Below are 23,127 nucleotides of genomic sequence, written 5' to 3' on the forward strand. Positions count from 1 at the left end.
ATGGATATTACAGATAACAATGCCCTCTGTTGGCCCCAATAAGCCTCACGCAGCCCTCGCTGCTCCTCTTCCACCTCCTCGACCCTCCTCCTCCTCTTCCTCTTCCAGCCCCTCCTCACTTCCATTTACAGTTGCTGGGTTCAGAAGCCAGATGTGTAAACACATACACATTTAAACTGGCATGTCAATCACTTCTGTAAAAACATCCACAACCACAGGAGGCCTGGTGACATCTGTATCCTTCTCGATACTCTTTGCATTCTAATGTTATCCCCTTTTATCTATTTCTTTATAATGTTTGACTAAACGATGCGCCTTTTGTTTACACAAATGATCACTTGTGGGTGTCAGCACAAAGCAAAGTTGACATTCTGCTTGATTGCTTATTAGAGACGTGTGAGAGAGAGAGATGCGAGTTCTCTTTGTGATCAGTACTTTGTTCTTACTTACAGAAGGATGGAAGTTGTTGATAAAAATAATTGGCATCTCATTTAGACGGAATGTATTAGTCATAGAAGAATTCATTGTTCCTCAAGATAAAGCCCGAGGGCTTAAAGAAACACATCTTGGCAGCTCTTTACAGATCAGTAGCTCTACACAAGTAATAGTGTAGCTACAACATGTACAGTGTATTCCTTCAAGAATAATTATGACACACAGGAACATTAAAGTGTTTTGTCCTCTTAGTATTATCACAGTCAGGGATCTGAAGCTACCTGTAGCCCAAATTATGTCACACACAATAAGCACCAGAACATTAGAATGATATATAGTGAGATAAACCACAAACTGATGATGTTATTACAAAGTTATTATACTTTATCCTGATTTATTATGACTGCCTTTACTGAATCCAAAAGTTGTAGAGAAGTTTCATGTAGAACCACAACTGTCAACCCTTTATAATGCCACCACAGTCATTGGGTTGTATCCTCTCAGGACATGGATATACTACTAAATGTCATGGAAATCCATCCAAAAAAAAACCCACAAATCTGTACCTCATGGTGACGCTAAAGAAAAAGTCAAGGGATTACCAAATTCAGCAGGATTCATCCTCTGGGAACCATGAACGTCTGTGTTGGGATATTCCCAAGATAAGGGTCCTGCTGGTGGCACGAGAGGGAAAGTCAGATGATCACCAAAGTCAATAAGATTCATACTCTTTTGCAACCTGGACCAAAGTGGTGGACCAGCCAACGACATTGCCATTCCTAGAGCCATAGCATGGCTAACAGCCCAGACAATTGAAGGAACAGTTCCTCCTGTAAGAGCTTGACTTCACAGTTGTGCAGCATGCCACACCTGGAAGTCAGCAGGTATGAAGAAAGCTAGGTGAGGAAACTCCGACTCCTGCTACTCTCTGCTGCGAGTCTGCTGCAGTACGGGGCAGACACTTTCAGTTTATGTCAGACACTTTCTTCCGTCGTCTGACTAGTATTAATAACTTCTTTTCAAATGAGTTTTTTTATTTGATGAACAGGGGCGCTGATAGCCTACGTGAAAATTAACTAAATGTAGAAAAGCATAACAATGACAGTGGAGGAGGAGGGCAAGTAATGTAACCGGTGTATGCCCGAACACCATGTCACATTGTGTAACATCGTGAAACTTCATGTAACATCGCGTAACATCGTGTAACATCGTGTAACATTGTGTAACATCGTAAAACATCATGTAACATCGTAAAACATCATGTAACACCGTGAAACATCGTAAAACATCGTGTAACACCGTGAAACATCGTAAAACATCGTGTAACACCGTGTAACATTGTGAAACATCATAAAACATCATGTAACATCGTAAAACATTGTGTAACATCGTAAAACATCATGTAACATCGTAAAACATTGTGTAACATCGTAAAACATTGTGTAACATCGTAAAACATCGTAAAACATCATGTAACATTGTGAAACTTCATGTAACATCGTGTAACATTGTGTAACATCGCGAAACATTGTGTAACATCGTAAAACATCGTGTAACATCGCGAAACATTGTGTAACATCGTAAAACATCGTAAAACATCATGTAACATTGTGAAACTTCATGTAACATCGCGTAACATGGTAAAACATCATGTAACATTGTGAAACTTCATGTAACATCGCGTAACATCGTGTCACACCGGTAACACCAGCTACCACGGCAAGCCTAGCAGCTACAATCATTTCCTAATCAATACAGCAACTGATTTACAGATCTAACCCCAGAGGGAATGAAGGAACTACAACAGAGGGGATCCTGAGCTGCCTACAGATTACCATATATCTAGAGAGAAGGGGGAAAGAATGCACGTTCCCCCTCGACTCAGGACTCTTAAATGGTGATACAGTCTCCCCAGGGTCATCTCTTAAAACATCTTAAAAGCCCAGACTGTCTGTGGCTATAATAAGGTGTTATTGAGAAGAGTCTCCTGTCTGCCTCCCTCTGCTATCAGGCTGTGGAGCTGACTCTCCTTGCCGCTCCACCTTGGGGTTATTTTTAAGTCTGTTTGGGAGGCAGACGATCAGCACACTATACTTACCCAGGTATACGTCTTGTTAGTGTGTTAGCTCAAACTGAGTGTGTACAGCTCCTGCGGAGAGGGAGAGAAAGACGAGCACTGTGTAAATGAGTGTTTGGGGTTGGTGCAGGAGTGTGTGTGTGGATGTGCCTGTGGGTGGATACCTGGGTCACTAGGTACAGTGATCAGTGTGTTTTGGGGCAGCTTCATCCAACCAGAGGCCCTTGCTGTGTTTGTCCTGCTGGCTACCCTGTAATCCTATAATTAGAGCTTTGGCGGACCACTTTAATGAAGGCTGGCTTGGATGGATGAGTGTTCCTACTTTTGGATCATTTCGTACGAACGTGTGTGTATTTTAGAGTGTGGCTCCGTCGACCGCACGGTCTCCCCACCACGGCGCTCGATGCTCAGGTCCAGATATAGCAGATACCCTCAGCACCATCCCTGATCCTCGACAAATAACATCTGTGGTCAATTTGTTTGTTGACTTTTACTCTGATTGCCTGAGACGCTCCCTGACCTGTAGGTCACTCATCATGAGGAGACTGGTGCATTTAAAAGTTATGATTCAACATTTTGAGAATATTTTGATACCAGGTTTCAAGTTAAACAAACAAGATCTTCAGAGGTGCGAGTATTCAGTAATGTTCTTCTTCTTCTTCTTCTTCTTCTTCTTCTTCTTCTTCTTCTTCTTCTTCTTCTTCTTCTTCTTCTTCTTTCCTCTCATTTATAACAAGCCAGGCAAATGAGCGTATTTTCCAAAAACAAAAGTTTCAGCAACAAAAGTTTCAGCAACAAAAATGTGACTGTATGCAACATAATCGCTGAAACCAAAGCTATTTGAAAATATCCTCTTAGGTTATGGCAATTTTCATCGTTTTGCATACAGATTAATCTGTTATAAAGTTAATGAAAAAAGTCAATATTTGCAGCACTACTATAAGCAGTTAATTTAACTAAGGAAGTGGAACTGAACTGAAATTGCTTTAATCAAAAGTAAATCATATTTTGTGATTCAAATTTCAGTTAGCCTATGTTGAGTTGAGTTTTCTCATGTGGTTTGAGAAAAGTGACATTACATTTTAAATGTGGAATGTCTTACTTTTACCTAAGCAAAGTGTTGAACCAATTCTACTCAGTTCACTTAAAAATGTAATTTAAAGTTTAGCAAATGATCATTATTACTGCATTTCACTTTGAGAATATGGTAATATTTCCAATCCCTTCTAAACTGCTCTTATACCTTTAATTCTGAATGTTATTTCCCCACATGGCTACATATTAAATTCCATGCAAATATTTGAATTAATCACTGTAATCACCATTTGAGTACAAAACATTCTTATCTTGTGACATGCTCCTTTCACTAAACAAAAATGTGCTTCCTCTACGCTTTTACATGACCTCTTTTACAGATACAATCTCACAAAATCAACATTTATATTAGAACATTTTATGGGTTTTAAAGCAGAACACCGCCTTCACAAGTAGAGCTGCGAGAGCAAAGCCTCCTGTTGGGACTTGAAAGGCATATTAACATCCTGATGGCTTGAAAACAGGGAAATCTCACTATTAATCCAGCCGTCTGCTCTGCCGACACATGTTTGGGTTGCTAAATGCAGTGGGAGTTGAGGAGCTGTGGTAAATCCCAACAGTTATGACAGCCCAGCTAAAATAGAGCTAAATGGAGATAGATCCTGAAGTCGTTAAGTCATAATGAGAGAGAAAGGAAGATATCTCAAAGATTTGACTCAGGGCCAACACCATTAGGAGAATGATATATGAACCTGTTCCATCTGGGATCTTTACTCATAGTGGACAATACACACACACACACACACACACACACACGCTGGTCTCATGACTGCTGACTTTGCTACTCGTGCCTCCCTCTTCTTAGTTTGCCTCCACCTCTTCATATTTTTCTTTTTCTCTTTTCAAAACACTCCTAAACTGTAGATCTGTCACAGGGCTGTTCTCATTTCTTCTTCTTCTTCTTCTTCTTCTTCTTCTTCTTCTTCTTCTTCTTCTTCTCCTTCCTCGTATCACCTCGTCCCTGCTTCCCTCTTACTTTCTCTCATCTCCTCACTGCTGCCGCGGCGTGTCAACAAAGTCCCATCACTGTCAGCCAGAAACACACAGAATGTCTGCATAAACATGAGGTTTTTAAGCGGTAGCTGGCTCTACCTGGCAACACTGCCCATGTGCGTGTGCTCTCAGATGTGTACGTGGGAGGATAGTCACGGAGACACAGCGAAAGAGGCACTTGTCTTTGTTTTTCTGCTGGAGGTACAAGTCTGGCTTTAGACTCACACACAGTGCAGAACCACAAAGCTTCCACAAAGCCACAGGAAGGATTTCGATGTATTTTGAGGAAGTTGTTTCAGCGAGTTATGGTACTTCTGGGTCATAACGCCATAAAAAAACACTTAAAAATGTTGTCTTTGTAGCTCATTTTATGATCGGTTTTACGCATCAGTGCAACCAAACGGCCTCTTTATAATCAATGATTGATCAACAATGCACCATACATTCAAGGGTCTGTTTTACTGCCAACTTCTTTATCTGGCTTACAGTTGTATCAAGATAAACGTTGTGTTGGAGTGCCTTTTACAGGAAACTCTAGTATGTGACTAAATGGAGATTTACCTCCTCTCTTAGTAATTCACAAGGCCAGCAAATCTGACCCTGGTCAAACAATCAGGTGTAAAGATGCCGGTAAACTCAGAATGGCTTCAAAACTTGCGAATTCCAAGGTCGTTGTCTGTGTCTCTTGTGTAATCTCGGCCAAATAGGTTATATTTCCACCTGATGGTTATGCCTGACTGTCAACTACAATGTATGTCTCTGATCGCGGCCACTATAAAGAATGTGTGTGATTCCAGCAGACACGGTGCATTGCGTTTCAGAAGCGTTTCTCCGCTCTGCTACGCTAAAGAGCGCTTTTCATGTGAAATATAGATATGAAATAATTATGAGGGTGAATGTATTTTTAACACCTAAAACACAGCCACATATATTTGATCCGTGTCGTTTCAGACAGACTTTTAACGGCGTTAACTTTATCTGTAGGCTACAGCACAACAAAGTTGGAGATAACAACAATAAACACAATTAAAACAGACAAAAAATAAACAATTGAAGTACATAGCCTACTTACTTACTGATGTTGAGAAGCACAAATACCAAGGAAAAGTCAACCAAATGGGGCAAGCAAGAGTCTACATCCATGCTAGCAGCTCTGTTAGCTTAAGCACAGAGCTACTTTGAGTTGAATGCTAACATCGCTATGCTAACATCGTTATGCTAACATCGCTATGCTAACACGCTCAAAATGCCAGCGCTAACATGCTGATGTTTGGCAGGAGATAGCAGGTATAATAGTGACATTAGTTGAACTTGTTAGCTTGCTATAACAGTTGCTAATAAGCACTGAACACAAAATAAAGCACAACATGTTGATAACCAATTACTGCTCACGCTGTGGGGGGACACATTTCATTGCGGTCCGTTCTACAGGTGTCTAGACATTTCATTACAAGAACTACAAATGTCATCCTCATGATGGCGCTGGACTAAATGTCAGGAGATGTCTCATAGGTGTTGACATATTGTGTAAAGCACTTTGCAATCCCATTTTTGAAAGGTGCTATATAAATATGCTTAAATGTTAAAGTTGGGTGTGTTAAAGAGAGACACACACAGAGCAGTGACAGAGCGAAAGGGCACGGTTAATGCGAAAGACACAGGTTGCATTTCTGACATCAACAGAGTGTTAGATGCCCATCTATATTCACGCCGATCAAAAGGTCAAAGCTTTGTTCTGACATTCTCTACTCCTCTGGAGCTCATATCCCCCCCGCCGGGTCGCGGAAATGTTATTTTAAAAGAAACGATAGCTGGACGCAGCCCAGTATGGCATGGGAAGTGTGTGTCCTGAATGGAGTTTCCATGAGATTCGGAGAGGCTTGACCTTTCAGTGATAGCCTGAATCGGACGTACTTCCCCCTCAGGGTAAAAAGGCATGTCGGCTGTCTTCCATCCCCTCATTGGGAGCTTTATTGAACGGTGGAGTGCGAGGAAGCAGGGGGGCTGTTTCTACTCCACTTTCCTTATCGAATGTCGGGCAAAACTTGCGATAAAGTCTAACCCTCATCCATTTCTCAACCTTGGAGAGCAAACGGATTTTTGTTGTCTTTCACAGAAATGTCTCACCATGTAAATGCATTAGAGAATTGAAACCGTTCAGGGTGTGGGCCATGTTCCAATGTGCTCCCTAAAGCGGGGTGAGATGAGCCATGAAACATGCATGCCTTGACTGTATGGATGTGCTTTGTGCATCCATAATTTTATTGTTTTTGTGATTTTATACTGCTGCTTACAGGGTTTTGCTTTATGACGACTGCTGCAATATAGGCAGTGGAGGATATGATCAGCTTGAATAAAATATGACTAACCTTGAAGTATTAATGCTTCATAAACAATATACATCAGGCTTTATTACTGCTTACACTATCAAATGGACAGAGCATGCAAGACCTGTGCCGTATGTGTTGTTGCTATTCAAAGGACATATTGATTTTGCTTAACACAAAACCGTTTCTATTTTATTTCCCTCAAGACTGCAGTGACTAAAGCCCCTTGTGCTCGTGTTGTAGTTATTGAACTGTTACCCTTAATAAATCAACATGCACCTTTGGCTCCCTCCTCTTAAAACTATAACCTCCAGGACAAATCATCTGTCGGGTGAAAACGTCACGTATCAAAACAACGTGTTAATTTCTCAGCGTGATGGCACTTATTTTCTCTTTGAAATGGTTTCTCATGCCCGGGGGCGTTGAATTCTCTAAACCTATAAAGAACCATGTAATCCTTCGATTGAATTTAAAACATGAGAAGGGTTTTCACATGACAACAGCAAAAATAAATAAAGAGCTTTGAAATGAAAAGTCTGGTGAATTAGTTGTACTCATAATGTGTGTTTTACTGAATCAGTCCAAACCCGTTTCCCTCTCACTACCTTCTCATCTCTCATTCCTTCATTTCACTTCTCCATTCCAGTCTTTCTACAAACAGAGCGTCTGTGTCTTTGTGCGTAAAGACAAAAGCTCTATTGTAACAGTGTGTGGTTTGCAGGTGGCCGGCCTTGATTGCATTAGACCTATGACGAGTGTGAAATGCCACAGCAGAAGAAACATGCAGAGGATTCGTGTTTCCAGCTAAACTCATAAAATGCGTGAGATGCAGAATGGTGTGAGGGACGGGATGCTGGGAGAACATGAATGGAAAAAAAAAAAAAGCAACAACTTTTGAATTCGGTATCAGCGTTTCCTGATCCCCTATTCTGACATCAAATGGCAACACATTCCAACGCTAATTTCCAACACGAAACGAACATTAAAGCCTTGGTTTTCTCTGTTTCCCCCAGATTACAGTGTATCTCAATGATCTGATTCCCTGTTGTCTGAGCTCACACCTGCCTGGGCTTTTTACCAGAGCTTTGTTGGGCCCTGAGAGCAGCTTAATACCTGTGGCTGATCTTAAACCAGTAAAAGGCTTTTTCTCAGGCCTCCCGCCGCATCTCATTTTCTTCTGCCAAAAGTTCACCAAGGACAAGACGCAACTGGAACACTAAAAGGCGGAAGATTAATGCAGGGTATTAGAAAAGGCGGGTTATTGTTAGTCACCAAGCTCTTGAAGTCTGCGACGTGCACGGATGGATAGCATCAGGGTCCAAGAAAGCTGCAACTGAGACCAAAGCCCTTCCGACTGTTTGGATGATCGTGCATCCATCTAAATATCACTTAACAACGGCTCCTTGTTCTGCAGCGCAGATGTGCACGGCTCTAGCGATCACCTAGGTAGAAATGGTTCTCGGCAGGGCTCATATTTGCTGCTTGTTTGTTCAACATAATGGAGTCGGGCCCCGTTGCGTTCTATGGCCAAGACTTTCAAAGAGCCTTGAATTCAAAGGAAGTGCCTACAGCGTCCGGCATATCTCAGAGCTGTGCCAAGGTAAATGCGGTGGAAAGCCAGCTGATTTGTAACAGCACTCACCTAAATGGATACCAGTGAAAGAGTCTGTGTACAATGACAAATTCAAACCAACCTGAGGCCACTGATCACAATCAAGGCTAAAGACACTAATACTCTCTGTCTCTATCTGTCATTTAGCCCACTTAAAATTAAAGAAAGTGAGGGGAAACTATTCGGGGCCTCTGAATAGATTGCAGTCAGAAAAAAAGTAAATTGCATTAGTAGTCTTCAATCATTCAATCCCACTATTGATCCCCAGCCGGGGGAAATATCTGGAGGGCTGATGCAGTATCCAAAGTGGGATTGATTGGGAAAATGGGACAGACAGGAGCTGATTTAGTTGATGTATCCAATCACTTGTAAGATCCGCAAACACACACACACACACACACACACACACACACACACACACACACACACACGTTTGACATTCTTGTCTCCATAATTCCAACACAACTAACCTGCATTCTCAATTATGTTTGGGATTAGGTGGTTAGCATCGCAAATTAAAACGCAACTAAAATAATTGGTTAGGTTTTGAAAAAACATCACGGTTTGGATGACAATAAGTATGTTTAATATGTTATTTAACTCCCGGACTTTTAGTTTCACACGGGACACGAGCAGCAGTCCCCCGGGTGTCAGTCGCGTGTTTGGTTCAGCCTCACATCCACCCCGACGTAATATGGGAAAGTCATTTTTAGGAGAACAGGCTGCTTTTGAAACTAGAAACATTTACTTTCTTAAAGAGGAAATGCTTTTTGTTTTCTATTTCTACACCTAGAGAATATGTGATGGGGGTGGAAGAAGTGTTTAAAGGCATCTTTGGTGGAGCGGGTCTGAGTAAATAAAGTTAATATAAAGAGTAATGTTACTAATCAGTTTTTAAGTGATTAAAATTCCTGCTGTTCCCCCACAGCAATAATTCAGCAGACAGTGGTGTTGCCCCCCCACCCCCACCATCAACACCACCGCCACTGGGATGCACACATCACCACTCAGCTGAGCACTTTACCTGCAGTCTGCAGAGATCAATAAAACACTCACACGCTGACAAATATGTTGATTTCTTAGCATCTTGCAGAACCTGTGTCCCGAATATCACCGTTTGATCTACAAACGCAAGTTGAGAAAGATAAAGGAGAGCGATGTGAGCTTGTGAGCCCCCCCCCACACACACACACCCACACAGACACAGACACACACTTAGAAAATTAGAGATATTGAATGAATTAGATGGCTTCACATATCTAAACGCTACAGAAGCTCCTTCAATTCAAGTAAAATGAAAAACACCAAGAGTTCCTGCTTAACCGTCGCAAACTGGTCTGATTGGACTGATTTCAGTGATTGTGTGGTGAGGGGGGGGGGGCAATCAAGACCAATTCTAGGCTTGATGTGTTTGCTGGAGTTTGGTTAAAACTGGTTGTTCAACTTAAAATACAACCAGACAAATGAAACCAATCAAAAACACATCTGATCATTTGTATGCAGCTGATATGGTCGGATCTCCTTCTCTTCTTCAGCCCCCCTACAGAAGTACGACATAAAGGTATCGGCGTGCTCCGTGCACTATGAGCTGCAGATAAAGGGGGCACCGAGTAATCTACTCCTTCCAACAAAATCATCACAATACGGGTCTGACAGCACTGCTCTGTAAAACTCTTATTGACGCCCATCAGGTCGTTGTTTCTTCTGTGGGGGGCAATAAAAGTCTCACATGTTGGTCATTCGAGTTAAATGGCCGTACACCAGAACAGATCTGCCAGATTTCATTATTATATACAGTCTTGTTCATTTTAGTTGAACAGCAGCCAGACAGTACATGTCTAACACACACACACACACACACACACACACACACACACACACACACACACACACACACACACACACACACACACACACACACCCTGGCCTTGAGAAATGAACATGGTGGTGGAATCATTTCTGTATGACTCACAGGGCTGCGTTTTTTACTCACTTCGATCCTACAAACAAAATTCCTTCTTATTTTTCTGTTTCATGATTTATTCTCGACTTGTACTCATTGATTTCTGGGATTCATCAACGTTATCTTATTTTAACATTAACATTTAACATTTGTTAACGAGTGGTCGTCGTTGGAGGATGATATTTCATGTCTTGCATCCTTTTTCTGAAACACCAGCAGCGACGCGTTTACTTACTTATTTAACAGAACCTCGATTTCTCTTCTGCAGAAGTTCTTCTTCTCACAGCCTTTTTTTGGTGGCGCCTCTCCAATTCTTTGGTGCCAGAGTATTTGCACACGGCACGTTACCTATAATAATAATAATAAACAATCGGCTATGCGCCTCCAATGTATGATCACGTGGGATTTATCCTTCAGCACACCTGGGTAAGAACGATTGGTGCACGTGGAGTTTATTTCTCTTTTTCTCTTAACAGAAAATGTAAAGAAAATATAAGAGAGGTTTCAGAGGAAGTTGAAGCCCATTGTCTCTTCCTCTCTCTGCTCCACATCGCGCCCCGTCTCTGTCCTCGCCGATACGAGGGTTTGATCTGGTGTTGAAATGAGACTCAATAACTCACTTGATCCGACTGTCAACACGTTCCCCGCGCTGCTGCAGGGAAGCTGTGCGTGAACACGCCGCTTGGTAAAAGAGTCACGGGATGAAATAGAAGTGGTGTTGTTGAAACGACCATGTGGGACATTTACAGAAGCACATCATTACACAAATCAGGCGCCACATGTGGCTTTGAATGAAACGTAACTTGTTTTTGTCAGGATCTTGTCAAGTGGAGATATTCCAGTAAATATTTAATTAAAAAAAACAACCTCTTTTACTCGCAGGATGTGGGTTACTAAGTCCAGAGAGCTGGCGTGCACTGCTGAATAAATGTATGTCAATTTCCACCTCAACCTCAAAGCAGTGATTGCTCAATTTATCTTCTGAATTTGCAAATAATCTCAAGAACTGCAGCAACTGATGTGTTCATTAAAATGGAAGAGAGGCGCATTAACTATGGCGTCTGTTATTTGAAAGATAGACACATGGAAATTGTGATAACATACATGAAATATCACCGTCATTATTAGCCACGCTGCACATCTGACAGATGGCGCCCATCTCAAAATGGCCGTCGTCGTCTTATCTGGGCAGCGGCAGATTGAAATGGAAATGAGGCCTTTTGATCAACAGCAGCGCTGCCTGACAAGATCGCTTTGTTTGTCCAGAGGATGAAGAATCAAACTCCCCGTTCGATGACCTCTTAGTTAAATTAAGAGATACAAATAGTTTCGTCTGTTGCTGCCAGTGGTTGGTTCCTCGCCTCCTGCGGCGTCCAGGTATTGATTTAGCCATGAAAAGAAAGACAGAAGAAGAAAGTGTCTGATTTGAAGGAGGGATTTTGTACAAGAGACCCCGATGGAGATGAGTTTCAGAGGAAAGAAAACTGGCAACATCAGCAAGCAGAGAGCGACACGCAAAGCGATTTAAAGAGAAGAAAGAGAAGCAGAACAGAGAAGAAGTGCCAAGAGAGAGAAAGGGAATGAATTTATTCATCTGGAGTTGAGAAGGAACAAAGGACAGAACTTTGATGTTTCTCAATCTCCACGGTGACAATGAAGAGTATAACTTCATTATGACTGACAATAGAGACAGGGATGAATGGCTGCAGCACTATCATCCTCACTGAAACCACTGAAAGCAGCCGCTGCACAGTGTTAATGTGAGCGCTGATTGCAAATTGGTCCACAGAGAGTAATTCAGAGAGACGATTCCCCACACATCCAGGTATCCTTTTCATTTAAGCGTATGCACGCCGTAAGTCGCGAGCGCGTACGCTACCATCGTCAATATAAATATGTAAGTCACATTTCCTCGAGCGGTCGGTGTCGGTGTCGTACACACTGGGGTTTCTATGAGCTGCCGTCCTTCACTTAACAGGTTGTGAGAGTCGTAGCCACTCCCAGATTTAAAGACGCATCTGCCTCGTTTGGAAAACAAGCTCTCACCAACGACAAAATATCGTTCTGGCAGGAATCTATGAGGCGGTGATGTGACAGAGGGACAAACACCTGCTGTACTGTCAGTGCTGGGAAAATAAAATGTCTGCTGGGAATCAAGACAAATCCTATCCATGATTTTTGTTATGAATTGGGCACTATAGTGTGTATATAGTGTGTCCACTATATTTAGAAACTGTGTTGGTGTTGGGTGTCGGATGAAAGCATCAGGTGCACGTGTCAGCAGGTTACTGCGTATAATTGATTTAAACTAAAAACAGCACCTGAAGGCTCAGCTATACATCTGCGACCGTCCCGTTCCGCCATTGTTAGACCTGTGTGTGCTCTACCTGACACACACACACACACACACACACACACACACACACACAGTCCATCACACAGTGAGTGTCATGATCACTTTGTCACTGAATGTCTATTCATTTCCTGGGAGAAACGCACAAAAGGTCACCCATTCATTACTATCAGCAGCATCAGTCCAATAGTATAATGGACTTACTCACAGTGATGCACACACTGAGACCTTGAGAGGTTCGTACGGCCGCTTCTCTCTTCAGCTGAACGATGATATGCTGCTTTATGATTTGAGAAATCCTGAGCTTTTACTCGTCATTCATTATTTGTATTATTATTCATTCAAAACCGCACTAAATATCTTAAAATGTCTTTCCTTCAACTCAAGGTGAAAAGGAAAACAAGTTACTGTTTTCACATCCTGAAAAGGAACATTTTCTTTTCACATGACGGTGACTTTATGTCAGACTCCACACACTTCAGAAAGACGTTAGAAGATAAACAGTAGAGCCTCTGAGGAGTTTCTGGGACAAAGACTTAATCAGCGGCCAGACGAATGTATAATATCTTTAATTATTAACAGTCAAGTAACACCTCTTCAACGCTGTTAGGATGAGGGTCCGAGAAACAAACCTGCTTCAACTGTGCCCTCGACTGCACATCGAGCGCCACTCCATCATTGTTCCAACATGAGATCTACAATGTCTCATTTATCTCACTGTGCTCTCCTCATTAACCACGCTACTCTCCGAGACGCTCTCTGGAGGCCTAATAGCTGCAATTAGCAAAAGAGCATGCATGACACCCAGACCCCCCTCCACACACACACACACACACACACACATGTATATATATGTATATATATATATATATATATATATATATACATACTAGGCTAGAAACTAAAAAGCTGTCAGAGGGAATTGTGTCCCTGGTGTGTTGAGTGAGAGTAAGATGGAGGGAGAGGCAGAGCCAGCAGGCGAAGGCAGAGTTTCTTGTGCATTTGCTAATAACGTCGGGCTGAGGGTGCCAGGCTTGATTTCATTGGATGTCAAGATGAGGACCACTGGGCCTGGATTAGCACAGGAGGTAGAGGAAGAAGAAAAGAAACTAAGCTATGAATTAAAGTCTTTTTTCATAAAGTTTGTATTTCACTAAAAGTACCTCCATTAGCTGTGTTTAAACCACATCATCCGTTTAAAGTAATCTCAGCCCTGGTGGATCAACAATCGACTTTGTGACGGCCGCTGGCACAGATTTTCCATCATTTGAGTTTCATTAGTTAATCCTCATTTCACTAAGTGTTTCTAATGTACAGTAAGGGAAAGTGACAGGTCTGGTTGGGATGAGGGATGTGATGTAATCAGATTACCCGTGGCCTGTTCTTTTCAGGGATCAGCACAGTTAATAGCACTTCTTTCAGATGATTGATTTGTTGATCCATCATTTAATCAATTGATTGTCCTGACATTTCTCTTGTGTGTTCAATTGTGCATGTGTCTGCTACGCACATTAGTCAATTCATGCATGTTTATTTATTCAGTTACTGTTTGCTTTACTGATTGATTGACTGAGTTTATCGACTATTTTACTTTGAATGGGAACATCATTTACAAAACTAGTGATTGAGAATATAAACTCATGTTTACTTAGTGAGAAGTCGGGTCATTTTCTCATAGACTTCTATACAATTTGACTTATTTTTGCAACCAGTGGAGTCGCCCCCTGCTGGTCATTAGAAAGAATGCAGGTTGGTGCTTTGGCTTTAATTTTCAGGACATAAAAGCATCAATATTCTCAGAAAACTCTCGACAAGAAAGTTGAATAAGTACATTTCCCAAAATATAATAATAATATTAATACATTTAAACCTGCAATACATGCTTTTTTTGGCCACTTGGGGGCAGTACATGAAAACAAGCTGATATATTTAAGAGCAACGTTGATTGGGAGTCGTGTATCTGTGTGACATTCGAGCGGGTCGCGTAGACACTTTTATGTAACGCTAATTTTGCAATTTCTTAAGCAATTCTCAAAAGCAGAAACAAAGGAAGCACAACAACAGAAATTACACTCAAATAGAGTGAACGTTTTAGTCTTTATCACAAAAATGCATCCCTGGGCTGGACAGAATCCTTATTTGTCTTCGTGTGAGCTGCATCTCTCTCTATGAAGACAGCTGTCAAGGTCTTACATAAAGGAGACAAATAGGGAAGAGAGGAAGGTATGATAAGGAAGGAATGAGAAGGAGGACGTGGCTGATGTCCAATTTCTGTCTTCCTGAAACCTTTGTCATTCTATACACCCTTCAATATTTCAGTACTTGGAAAGGGAAGCAGGAGGAGAAGATCAGGAGCGAGATGGACAGTGAGCAAAAGGTAAAAAATAAATAAATAAAGCGACATGGACTGTGACGGTGAGAAGGAGTCGGTTTAATTGCTTCGACAACCTTACCAGCCAAGTGTAAAACAGGAGCTGGGATGGGGAGGAGAAACTGAGAGGCTCATGGGGACAGAACAAGGCCCAGTAATCTACCAGAGAAGCTCCTATTATCTGCCGAGAGCCCGATCCCTGGGGTCCACACACATGCACACCACAGGTAAACCCACAACTACACACAAGAGAACGACTCAGAGACAGACGGATAATCTGACAATCGGAGAGGCGCACATGCAACCATGCAGACAGACGGGTAGACGCGCAGACAGTCAGTTCCAGGCAGATAGACAGGCAGGAGGGCAGGTCTGCTACGCTCAGGCACCCAATGTCCCCGAGCAGCTAGAGATATTGCTGCTCCACTGAACAGCATAATGACAGTCTCTTCTACTTCACACGGGCCGGCCGATGTGAAAATCTACTCATAGTCGGGGTTTTTTTGCTTCAATTTCATCAGGAGAATAGTGACGAGGCCCTGAGGGGAGCAAATATGAGAGTAAATGACTGCAGGGCTTAAGGAGGGGAAGTTTTTTTTGGCTAAGTAAACTGATTCGCGGGCAGGTTACTTTGGATTGTGTGGACAGGAGGGGAAATGAACAGGAAGGAGCAGTAATGCTGGCTGCAGTGCATGTGAGGGATTGTGCAGATGAGATCCTTACTGCGCTCCAGAGGTCTTCTGGTGAGCGGTAAACGGTAAACGGTAAAACACAAGCAGTCCACAACATGTGTTGCTAGCCGTTAGTATGAATACTTTGCTAAACCAGCTCAAAGGTTTGAATTCTAGCTCTGTATTCCATCGTATACACGCACAGCCACACACATTTAGGAGTCAATCACTCCTCATTTCGTTATCCAGATGATTCCCAAGGAAATTATATCATCTGGCGCAATGATGCAAACTGCAGAGTGTGATGGCGTGTTTTATTTGGTCTGATAGGATGGCAATTAGCCACGTAATGGATGGGCAGCCTATCATATCAGGCTAATTAAACAAGCATTCATGCTACAGTAATTGGGGTTTTTTTTAGTCCAGAGAGCCGTCCGACCAGTTTTGGTTCAAGGTGCAGAAGTTATTGGACTGTACAGGATGTCTTTTTTATTTGTTCTCATGTTTTTACTTGGTATTTATTTTTACCCAGATCCAACAGCAGCTGTGTTTGGTTTGAACCTCGCGGTAATCTCTGTGTTTAGCTGAATGTATATTTGCTTACACGGTGAGTCCTCGGAAAGGGAAGTGTGTACTCGTGAAATAATTGAAGAGCTGTGAAATGAATCAATTAGGTTGTAACAACACATGAATTTGACTTTTTCTTTGCTTTGTTTGAATAAAAATAAATTCTATGCACAATGCCTGAAGGCCTTTATTTTTCATTTTCAAGATTGCATAGTGGCTATTGTGGTTTTTAAATTACGGTAGTTGCAGGATAGTGTGGGTTTTTTTTTTTTTTGTGCAGCACAGACTCCAACTTTTAATGCACTATTCATTAATGTGCTTCTTCAGCAGATAGTGGGGTGAAGATAACCCTCGTCACTCACAGCTATGCCTCCTCTCCTTTTGGGAGGGAACCAAAAAAGACAAGAAAGCAATTATATCTCTACCACCACACTCATTTTCAGGTAGCTCTCTCTCTCTCTCTCTCTCTCTCTCTCTCTCTCTCTCTCTCTCTCTCTCTCTCTCTCTCTCTCTCTCTCTCTGATGACAAATGGAGAAAGAGTAGCAGAGCTGCAGGTGCTGATGGTGTGTGTGATGGTGGTGGTTGGGTGGGTGTGGGGGGGGTCACGCTTCATTTCGGCTCATATTATGGTGGAGGAGCAGCGCTGACCACAAGCCCACTGACCGTTTTGAGGGCTTTTAGCTGCCACTCTTCGCTCCTACAATCAGACTTAATGGTGACATTCTGGAGTGATTCAGTGAGCGGTCACACTGTGCTTCCTGAGATGTTTGTCTGGTTGAGCTGCACACCTTTTCTGCCCCGCAGCTGACCCGGTAACTGAGTGTCTCTGTGCCCACAAATAAGACAGTTAAAGGTTCTGTTAACCCAAAATGTGAAGATATTCTCACTTACCTCTAATGGCTTCTAGTTTGTTCTATTACGTTGGACAAATGCTGAGTGTGCCGGAGCTGCAGATCAGCAGGTGGACAAGTCCATTGGCTTCCAATTTCTGAGTAATCTCTATATACAGATATTTGCGTATGAATGCTGAATCTTTAGTATCGGAAGTGTTCTGGTTTCTGTTCGTCGTCCAAGTAGTTCTGATCAAACAGCTTTGAGCCGGCTTTGGGTTAAATGCAGGTAAACAGTCCGTGTGAAGAGCAAAAGAGAGCGGCTATCATCTGCCTTTTATTAGACTTTTTATTATTATTATTATGTATTAATAGAGACTAGCCGAAATGTTGTCCAGATGTGGAATTTGCTAATCGGACTGTTAACAATGACTTATTGGTGTTGTTGGTTGCACCAGATGCTTAGCTGTCATCAAACCAACAGCTGATGCTAAAAGAATTAACAAAATGTGAAAATGTCTTCAAACAACATTCACAGGCTGCACATTACGCTGATATTTAGTCAGATGTGCAACACAAAAGTTGAAAATGTGTCTCCTGGTCTCAGATATTGTCATTAGAAACACACAGAGGCTTAAAGCTCAGAAGCTCGTCCCACAAATGTTTCTACATTTGAGTGAATTTAACCATTTATCCCAAATACTCCAGTCAGATCTCAGATTTAACGTGGAAAAAAGGGCATGAACAATGTCAAGCTGGCACCTCTATTTGACAGAAGAGTTCAATCACTTCTTGATGTCGAGAATTTAGTTATGTTGTCAATACAAATGGCTATAGTGTTTGAAATAGTGGTGTATGTTGGTAAAACTGTCTTATAACAACGGTTCTAAGTCATAAATATGATCATAATACCTTTTAAGGTCAAGTTATCCAGTTGTTTATTATTCTTTTACCCATTTTGCATGAAAGTCTATAAGGTTTTATGAGCATCAGTGTGCTATAACGGCTGGAGAGGAGCGTGGTTATGGTTCTGACATCTCCATGTACAGCTCATTGTCTGCGTCATGTTTTGGTAAGAACTGAATGTCCATCTCAGACAGAAGCAGGCTGTGACCATCACACTTCAGAGTGGAGATGTGTCAGCACAGAGGACCAGCGTGCACGAGGCTTCAGTGTCTGTGAGCGACAGACACGTGACTTCGTGAAGCATTTCAATCATTCATAGTTCCTTTAAGACACAATAGAGCCGGTTGACAGCAACTCAGCAGGTTTTCAAGCTGCTTCTTCAGACATGTCGACACAACAATTGTTTTTCAGAATGTTGCTCTTCCTTGTTTTTCTACTGGTGTACTTTTTCATTGTGTTTACCTGCCGAGCGAGATTCATTCTTTGTTAAGATAAGCAGCAGAACGATGACACTTGATAAAGCCTTCAGTACGACCAAAGCTCAAGTTTCTGCTCGTCTTCCTCCTTTCAACCAACGTTAGCGTGCTTGTGAACTACGTGTGAACCAATTAGCACAGTGCACCACGACAAGAAGAAACAAGTTTAACATCACTGTATCAAACCATAAAACAGTAAGAGCTCAACAGAATGGGAGAGGGATTCATTCCAATGTATTGTTTCTGTGTTGTTGCAGAGTGTAACAGAGTGTCATCCCTCTGAGATGACCCTGTGAGTTTGTGATATTTAAATAAAATAGACCTGACAGGTGGTAATGGATGCATGAAACACTGTATCTTTAGATTCTTTAGAATACAAATAAAGGCGAGTTTAAGTTGTAAAGACAACAGCTGACACACCTGTCCTGTAGTCTTTTACACTCTCAAAAAAGGCCTTGTATTCCTTCTACACACAGATGTGCCTGAAGTCCTATCATAGCTTAGCTTCCGTCACACAGCAAGCTCCTGCACATGGTGACACGGTGTATAATGGTATATAACACACAAGAGTAAACGTCCGTGTTTGATACGTTAGCTACTAGCTTACGGGCCAGTGTAGAAAGTCACGAGTTATCTAAAGTATGTTAAAGTAATGTGATCCTGTAATTCCACTGAAATTGTACTACTTGTTATTCGTAATAATAATAATGAAAAGATGCTTGTTGAAAACGACCTCATGAAAACAAAGGGAAAGAGAAGGAGAGACACTGCCCGGAGGAAGCCCGGGGCCCCCGTCTGGATCCAGGCCCAGAGGGAGGGCCCGACAGCGAGCGCCTGGTGGCCGGGTTTGCCACGGAGCCCGGTCAGGCACAGCCCTGAAGAAGCTACGTGGTGCCTCCCATCCATCCATCCTGTGGGCCCACCACTCATGGAAAAACTGCTGGGGTCGGGTGCGCTGTCACACGGGTGGCAGTGATGATCAGGGACCTTAATGGACCAGACCCGGGCAGCAGAGGCTGGCTCTGGGGACGTGGAACATCACCTCTCTGTGGGGGAAGGAGCCGGAACTAGTGAGGGAGGTGGAGCGCTACCAGTTGGATCTGGTGGGGCTTACCTCTACGCATAGTCTTGGCTCTGGAACCGTACTCCTGGGATAGGGGTTGGACTCTATTCTTCTCTGGAGTTGCCCAAGGTGTGAGGCGTCGGCGGGTGTGGGGATACTCACAAGCCCCCGGCTGAGCGCCACTACGTTGGAGTTCACCCCAGTGGACGAGAGGGTCGCCTCCCTACGCCTTCGGGTTATGGGGGGGAAAACTCTGACTGTTGTTTGTGCCTATGCCCCAAACCACAGTTCGGAGTATTCAGCCTTCTTGGAGACCCTGAATGGAGCCCTGCAGGGGGCTTCAGTAGGGGACGGATAGCCCAAACGGGTAGTGCGGGTGAACTGGGAACGTCTGGAGGAAGACCCTGTCCGGGATATCTTCAACTCACACCTCCGGCGGTGTGAGGCAAAGCTCTCGATCTTCCGGGCGATCTTCGTTCCTACCCTCACCTAATGGTCATGAAGGCTGTCATGACCGAAAGAACGAGATCACGGGTACAAGCGGCCGAAATGGGTTTTCTCAGACGGGTGGCTGGCGTCTCCCTTAGAGATAGGGTGAGAAGCTCAGCCATCCGTGAGAGACTCGGAGTAGAGCCGCTGCTCCTTTACGTTGAAAGGAGCCAGTTGAGGTGGTTCGGGCATCTAGTAAGGATGCCACCTGGGCGCCTCCCTAGGGAGGTGTTCCAGGCACGTCCAGCTGGGAGGAGACCCCGGGGAAGACCCAGGACTCGGTGTAGAGATTATATCTCCTCACTGGCCTGGGAACGCCTCGGGATCCCCCAGTTGGAGCTGGCGGATGTGGCCCGGAGAAGGGAAGATTAGGGTTCCTTACTGGAGCTGCTGCCCAAGCGATAGACGATGGATGGATGGAGATGCTTGTTGAGCTGCACTGATGGGATAGAATCCAGCCTTTTGGATGCTGAAGACTCAATGCATTTTATTCAAACAGCTGTGCACGGCAACACTGTAGAGTACAAAGCATTTATCCGACAGCAGCTCTATTAGGAACATAAACATACACGATATTGTACACTTCAACATGTAACAGGAGCCAATTGCTTTTCATATTTGCTCTGACAGTGCAGTGATATTCTGCTCCTCTCAGATCAGCGAGAGTCGGCTGGACGACTGCCTTTCTTCTTGAAAGGATTTAGGAAAACTGAAACAATGACTAAATTAAAGCGATATTGTCTTTTTTTTCTCTCTCTCCGGCTCATCCACTCACTGCTTTCTCATCTCTCTCGTTCCCTCTATCATCTTTCAATCTCTGTCTCTCTGTTTTTCTGATTGATACACCCATTTCACAAAGATTTCACACTTGAGAAATCCCAAATGGGTCTCCTCTCATGACAAACAGATCAATTTTTATAGACTTGAAAGTTGCTGGTCTTGAAAATTGTTTGACTATCTTCAAGTTTTGTGGCAGCGCTCTCTCTCTCTCTCTCTCTCTCTCTCTCTCTCCCTCTGAGTCATGCGCTTTATATACGGCTGTTGTGTCCTTGTTATAAACCATTAATGAAGTTGCTAATATCCACCGCCGCCTAGATTTTCACACAATCTTTCACACCCAAATGAATTTGCAAAGGTTAGCTGCAGAATATGTAAAATGCTGCATTTTGAGGAGTCTGAAATATTGTTAAATATGCTGACACAAAGACCTACATGATATGCTTTATGATGTGGAGGCTTGCCATGTAAACAGCAGGTGGCTGAGCCTCTGAGCATGGTGGATGCTTCTAAGAGATCCACCTGCTTCTCTGAGATACCATTGGCAGTCTGGAGTCACACTTTAGCCTGCTAACATATGCGCATACACACTTGCAATGCCCAACCAATATGCACTGAGCACAAAACACTTGCGAGAATGCAAACACACAAAATAGGAACGCAAAAAGAAATGTGCACTAACAAATGCTTGTGTCGGCGAGTGCACACACATACACACACACACACACACACACACACAGAAAGAATGTCATTAAAATACCCGTGTCTACACCTGCAGTGATATTCTTCAGAGCAGATTTTCACAGTCATGTCTCTAAAACAACGCTTTGATCACAGCAGGATCGGGAGGTGGCAAGGTGAGCAGCACATTTACATCTCATTCACAGAGTACACGGCAAGGTGAGCCTGCCTCTCTGCATATGTGTGTGTGTGTGTGTGTGTGTGTGTTTTCAATGTCTCCTCTCTCGTGTTTGTATGCATGTGTGTCTGCACCAAAGCCAACAGGTGCAACAATATGATTTACTACGTGTATGCATCGGGTACACGAGGCAGGCAAACGTTTCCCTCCCGGCAGGCCTTATAGAATAGCATGCCGTTGTTTTTTGCTGCCTCACTATCTTCCTTAAGTTTTATAACCATATCGGTTGGTTATTTTTTGCTAGCAAAGTGTCGAGTCGGCACTTTCTTCTACTGCAAAAGGTGCCAACATTTCCTCCGACTTCAGACTGCAAACTCAGTTGTTTTCGGATTTAAAAAAGAAGTTCCCTGTAGAGAGAAGCCGCGGATTATATAGGCTCAACTGACTTACCTGATGTAAATATGAACAGCTTAATGAATAAAATATGAACAGGGTGTAGTAAAAAAAAAAAAAGAGCTTATTCCTAATATTAACGTGCCGTTTTTTGAAGATCGTTCTCAAGGGCATTTGTGTGCCCTTGTAATAATTAAAACCCTGTTTGAGTCCATTCGCTTCACACAAAAACATCTCCGTCTGACTCCACCTGTGTGTGCCAGACCGAGTCCAAGCGTAAGTGTGTTTGCAGAGTGTGTGTGCGAACCACAACTTTCTGAGCTGTAATTCTCCATCTGTCTGACTAACAGGACTTTTCGACACAAGAGGCCATGAGTGTGTGTGTGTGTGTGTGTGTGTGTGTGTGTGTGTGTGTGTGTGTGTGTACCACGAATTACATCATTTACAAGACTACTAAATCCCAACCAAGCAGGCAGCCACATAAGCAGCCAGAATGTTGGATTGTGCTCTGGAGAGCAATGACTCGTAACAACTGATGGGGGGACAGTAGGTGGAAGGACAAGTTGAGCTTGATTTACTTCTCAGCTAACAGTGGAGCCGCTCTGTCTGCTGAAATGTTAACATCCGTCTCCAGTTCTTGCATCTAAACGTTTATTATTTTGCATTCATCTCAGGAAAATACACAAATATGAAGAACGATGCACGGAAGACAAAATCTGGTCGGATCTAAAATCTTTTCTCTCTTTTGTTTACGACATAAGAACAGGTGGGGAATCTTTTATTTGAAAAGGTTTGTTTAGCTTCTTTTATGTTTGTTGTTGTAATACTCATTTTGGCGACAAGAGGTTGTCGTGTATCACTACCTCATG

Source organism: Cottoperca gobio, chromosome 19 (assembly GCF_900634415.1).
Source record: "Cottoperca gobio chromosome 19, fCotGob3.1, whole genome shotgun sequence".
Lineage (NCBI taxonomy): Eukaryota > Metazoa > Chordata > Actinopteri > Perciformes > Bovichtidae > Cottoperca > Cottoperca gobio.